Source organism: Frankliniella occidentalis, unplaced genomic scaffold, assembly GCF_000697945.3.
Source record: "Frankliniella occidentalis isolate FOCC.00 unplaced genomic scaffold, Focc_3.1 Scaffold3, whole genome shotgun sequence".
NCBI lineage: Eukaryota > Metazoa > Arthropoda > Insecta > Thysanoptera > Thripidae > Frankliniella > Frankliniella occidentalis.
In genome coordinates this window covers 1,421,053-1,425,961 of record NW_026267133.1, presented here as the reverse complement: position 1 = coordinate 1,425,961, position 4,909 = coordinate 1,421,053, and the positions used below count along the sequence as shown (strand labels likewise).

The following is a 4,909-nucleotide window of genomic DNA, read 5'->3' as shown; positions in this document are numbered from 1 at the left end:
AACTTTTTGCGGAAAAACGGCAATACACCTTGACGATAACCGGAGCGCGGATACTCATCCTAAGTTACCTTTATGCCATTCTCAGAGTCCGCTGCGAAAGGTCCCCCCTTAATTTTTACAAAGGATTTTCTTACATTTTTCTCGTAAATTCACGAAAACTTTTTACAGTGTGTATGTTTGTTGTTGTGCAAATGTTCGCGCTAACTTAAATTTACGATTCGTTTTGTGCAGATTTGTGCGCCAAAATGTATGATTTATAAAGAAACGCAGAAATGTGGGCAAAAAATTTGATTGCTTTAATCTGTGCGAATAAAAGATCCAAAGCCAGTTAGTATGCACTTACTGCACCTGGTGAACCGACTGGAAGCTGAGTACTTACAGGACCTGCCTGTTCAATAGTGCACTTGGGTGAACCGAAAAAAAAAAAGCTATTTCGAGGAAAGTTGACTGAGCACACATAAAAAAACCTTGGATTATTCGGTACTCTCTTCGGCATGCATGCGTTCTTTGTTCATAAGAATGACATCCCTTAGCGTATACACGCAAAATAACCCGTTTGCTAAAATACCAAAAGTCGGGTCTTTGCGTTTCGCTGTTGTAACAAACATATTTTCGTTTTTGCTGTTTTAGCAAACGTTTTGGCTATTTTAGCAAAATGTTTGCTGCAACAGCAAAAACTTTTGACAAAACAGCGAAAACATAAAATGTTTGCTACAACAGCATACCACGAAGACCTGACTTTTGCTATTGCAGCAAACGGGCTTTCTTTGCTTGCACTAATATGTAGAAAGACGGGGGAAAGAAGGCGTTTCGCACCGCAAAACCTTCGCCGGAAGTCGGAAGCCACCTCGAGATAAAGAAGGCCTCCGGAGGAAATATATTTAGATGCGGAAGTTTTGTGGTTAGGGTGAGAGGGGGCCGTAGGGGCCGCAAGAGTCGCAACTTTTAACCACCGTCGAGGGCGATGGACCGGAGTTGGCCCCGCATGTTGTGAGAGAGTAATTCTCTCTGTTTTGAAGTTGTGTTACCCCCTCGGGCTGCAGGCGGGAAGAGTTGGTGGGGGATTGGGGGTCCTGGGTGGAGGTGGAGGTGCCATCCCATGTACGGGACAAAAGCGGAGCATTCTAAAGGGACTTTTTAAAGGGCAGATGTGTCCTTGACTGGACACATTTTACGCACATCTAAAGCAAATAATGCACATCTGCATCCTGTAAATGACAAATTTGCATCGATTCAATAGACAAAGATAAAAATTGTCTATCAAAAAGATGGAAATTTGCCTCTTGCAAGTTGCGAAAATGCATAATGTTCAAGATGTGCCTAAATACTCATATTTCGATTGACAAAAATATCCCTTTACATATAGTGTCTCTGTAAGGCGGGGCAAGTTAGTGCATACGCACCCGGAAACACTTAAATCTTCTGTATGGTCTTTGCATTGAAATGATGAATTGTATGCAGCTATAGTTAGGGATTTAAAAGCCAAAAAACAGGAAAAGTTGCGGATTTAAAAAAAAATAATACCGTGTTTTTTTTGACAAGGTAGATCTTCAAAATTTCAAAATATGAGGAAAAGTCCGACATTTTTTGAGGAGACTTCCTCGAAATCTGAGGAGTTTTTGTCAAACCAGGGAAGCTCCCCAAAGTTTTCCCCTTTTCCTCAAAAAATGAGACATCTTTTTTACCGTGCTCCGGAATGTTTTTTTCTGAAAACTTTAACTTTCCCGGAAAAGCAAAATCTCTGGCTGTAGTTATGCACAAACAGCAAGAAAGTTTTGCAGAACGGGCCAATGTTGATAGTTTTGCCCAAAACATTCAATGGCCGTGAACTGCGATAGACTTGGATGGACATTTTAGTAAAGACTAAAGTAGTGATTTTCTGGGAACTTCGGCCGAAGTTCATAAACTTTGATTTCAGTTGCAGCCCATTTCCTGTTAGGAGCGGGCGCGCCTATTCGCACGAGAGACAGAGAGAGAGAGAGAGAGAGAGAGAGAGAGAGAGAGAGAGAGAGAGAGAGAGGGTGTAAATGTGCTGGCTGGCGACCCTCGTTTCGCTCCACTCCCTTGATGGTGTGTGGAATTAGCGACTTGCATTCCAGCGTCGTTCGCCCGAGGCCACCCCACCCGTCTATCCAACGACCTTAATAGTTTTCCTTTATTTTCTTTGCTGAGAAAACGGAAGAAAATAAAAGGGCAGCAGCAAAAAACATAACTGTACACAAAACACACGTATTACTACTAGTTTTATTTTTCGTTGAGTGAATGATTTGAAACAGCATGTTTCGATTTGAATATTTAATAGAGCTCAACTTATGTATTTTTGAATATTTATAATCATCGACGCGTCCGTGCGTGAATATCCTATTTGTTTTTGCTGCCCGAAAGACTATCCTTTCTGCTTCACTACCCCAAAAGACTAAAATAAATCCTTTTGTAATTTAGGCTAGTCTTTTGGGGAAGTGAAACAGATACGGTAGTCTTTCAGGGCAGCAAAACAAGAAGGATATTGTTGCCCGGGACGCGTCGTTATTCTGAAATGACTGGACTTTCTAGTACTCCTTCCCTTCGTCCGTTAAGACACCATTGCGTAGGCTAAGGATGCCCCAAGAAAGGACAGTATTTTGTGACAGATTGTTTTCCAGGGAGAAATTGTATACCATTTTTGTTGAGACAATCTGTGCGTGCTTTTCCTGGGGGGAAATTGTTTCTTCACAACTAGTTTGAGGACACCAGCGGCACTGTAAATCTGAGGTGGCCGGCAGGTGGGTGACATAAGTAGCCTCAGCCAAGAATTGAAGCGACTAAAGTTGCTAGCTTACTGGATACACCTTCTGAATCCGTACACCGCACCGTAATAAAGTCATCGCTAATCTATTACAGACCTGAAAATCCAGGAATGAGATACGGTCAATGCCAGAAGGTGTCCAGTAAGTAGGCGATTCAAGGCGTGGCGTATCGACTTGGAATTAATCGACACGCATTTGCGACATAACTTGTAAGTAAAAGTTACAACAAAAATGACAACAAACTTTTCGAGGTCATTTTTCACAATTTTTGCAGTGTACATACTACTTTCCAAGCGCTTGTGTTGTAATGAATGACAGCTTTATTCGATGCAGTAAGCAAGTTACATATCACAGATTTTCATACAGACAAATGAAACAATATTGAACTGTAAGCAGAAGCATGTGGAGAAAAAAAAACATGACTCCATCGAATCGTACGTTTACAGCAAGTGTGAGGCAATCATATCACTAAAAACCTTTGAGTAAGGGGTCGTGCTCCAAATAAGTGAGACAATTTTGCCTCGCCCATTCAGGGCGATGACTATCGCGATCAGCCTATTTGAGTCATATGCTCCGCGAATCCTCAATCAGAAGGAGTAAGATTTCCCTGACTTCAGCCAATTTCTAGTGAAACCTCACTGTCATTGGGCGAGGATCGCAAATTAGGACTCAAATTGAGTCAGTCAGATATCTCGCTCTCAGAGGAGCTAATTTTTTGTGTCACTGATCTCGCTTTCTCCTGAGAGCAAAGATATCTGCGTCTAGCATTTTCAGTGCACACTTGCGAGATTATTTATTACCATTTCAACTGGTACAGTAAAGGAACAATCTCAAAGTGTGAGACTTTCTCAAACATGCTGTAACAGTGTTTATACAGACATGACTGTCCCATCGTGCATCTAACGCAATGGCAAGCAGGGTAATGTGAACAATCATCATTTTACAGAACAGCCCTGACGACCAAAGAAAAAAACAGTTGCGTGTTTTGAAATGTAGTAAGAACCAAAGCAGTTTGCATAAATTGCTCCAAAAAATATTTACATCTTTGACTTTAACAAAGTATATCGCCACGGTGGGGCAACAAACTCAAAATACATAACTAAGGAAAGCTTGACGAGTCCTTCTACTGGAAGCAGACCACACTGTATTTCTGGTTTGGAAGCAGAGAGAGGATGCACTCCCTGACCTGCGAGCCGGAGGGCAGGGCATCCTGAAAGACGCGCCAGATCAAAGGCAGGACGTATTACATATCGTCACTGTAAGCGAGTAGTAAGTTCTCTGGCGCACTCACCGCTTGCTCGTCTTGCTCGTCTTGACTCTCCTGCGTGGCCGGCGCAGGTCAGCGCCCAGCTCGCTCTCCTCGAAGCCCTTGCGCTGGATCTGCGCCTTGACGCCGCCAACCGGCATGGCCTGCGAGACCCCGACCCCCGCGGCCAGCAGGCACGGCGCGCCCATCTACGCGGCCCCCCATCTGCCGCACCGCGGCCGCAGCTGTCCCACCGGCAGCTGTCCAGCTGCGCAGCTGCCGGTAGCGCGCGCGGCCGTCGCATGAGGGGAGGGTGGGGACGCCACCGTCGTCATGTCGCCATTTGAGGTGGTGGAGGGCGTTGAGGGGCACGCACAGGTTAGGACCAAAGAGTTACCTAAAGTGCAACTTATCAAATAGATATGGGCCGCAAAGGGATGGGAGGAAAACGACTTAGATTATCCGCAAGACAAGGGGGTTATCCCGGAGTCGTGGTAATCTAAGGTCACTTCTTGGGGCATCCGATTGATCCGGGGTAGTTCCCTAGACTAGTGACCTCACATTCGGCCACGGGTAGTAGAGCAAGACACAACTGTATGCTCTATCTTTCGCTGACCCCAAGAGAAGGCGTGGAACGGCACAGCGGGCGACGCCTTTTGGAGAGGAAAAAAACGGTGGGTCTGGTCGGGCCGGAATACTGATTCGCACTAAACTGTTTCGAATGGACTCACGGTGGTGGTGGGGCGGTGGGCCACCGACGCGCGCCGGGCGAAGGAAATCATGACAGCCACAGCCGTTGTAATTAACAGGCAGTAATCACAACAAATTATTCGTAACTTTGTAAAGGGCTGCGGCGGGGTAACAGGCCGGAGGGGGG

The 4,909-nt window shown here is 45.2% G+C and overlaps 1 protein-coding gene and 1 long non-coding RNA gene across 2 annotated transcripts in view; both read right to left on the bottom strand.

The window, feature by feature from the left end:
• Window positions 1–4,909, bottom strand: part of LOC127749265 (uncharacterized) — a 255,802-nt gene that overhangs the window by 113,181 nt on the left and 137,712 nt on the right. The window lies entirely within an intron of this gene.
• LOC127749148 (uncharacterized) overlaps window positions 3,036–4,909 on the bottom strand; it is a 7,238-nt gene continuing 5,364 nt past the window's right edge. The window contains exons 2-3 of the long non-coding RNA XR_008010993.1: window positions 4,078–4,429; window positions 3,036–3,996 (exon numbers count right to left, since the gene is read on the bottom strand). This is a non-coding gene — a long non-coding RNA (uncharacterized LOC127749148). The remainder of the gene's footprint in view (window positions 3,997–4,077; window positions 4,430–4,909) is intronic.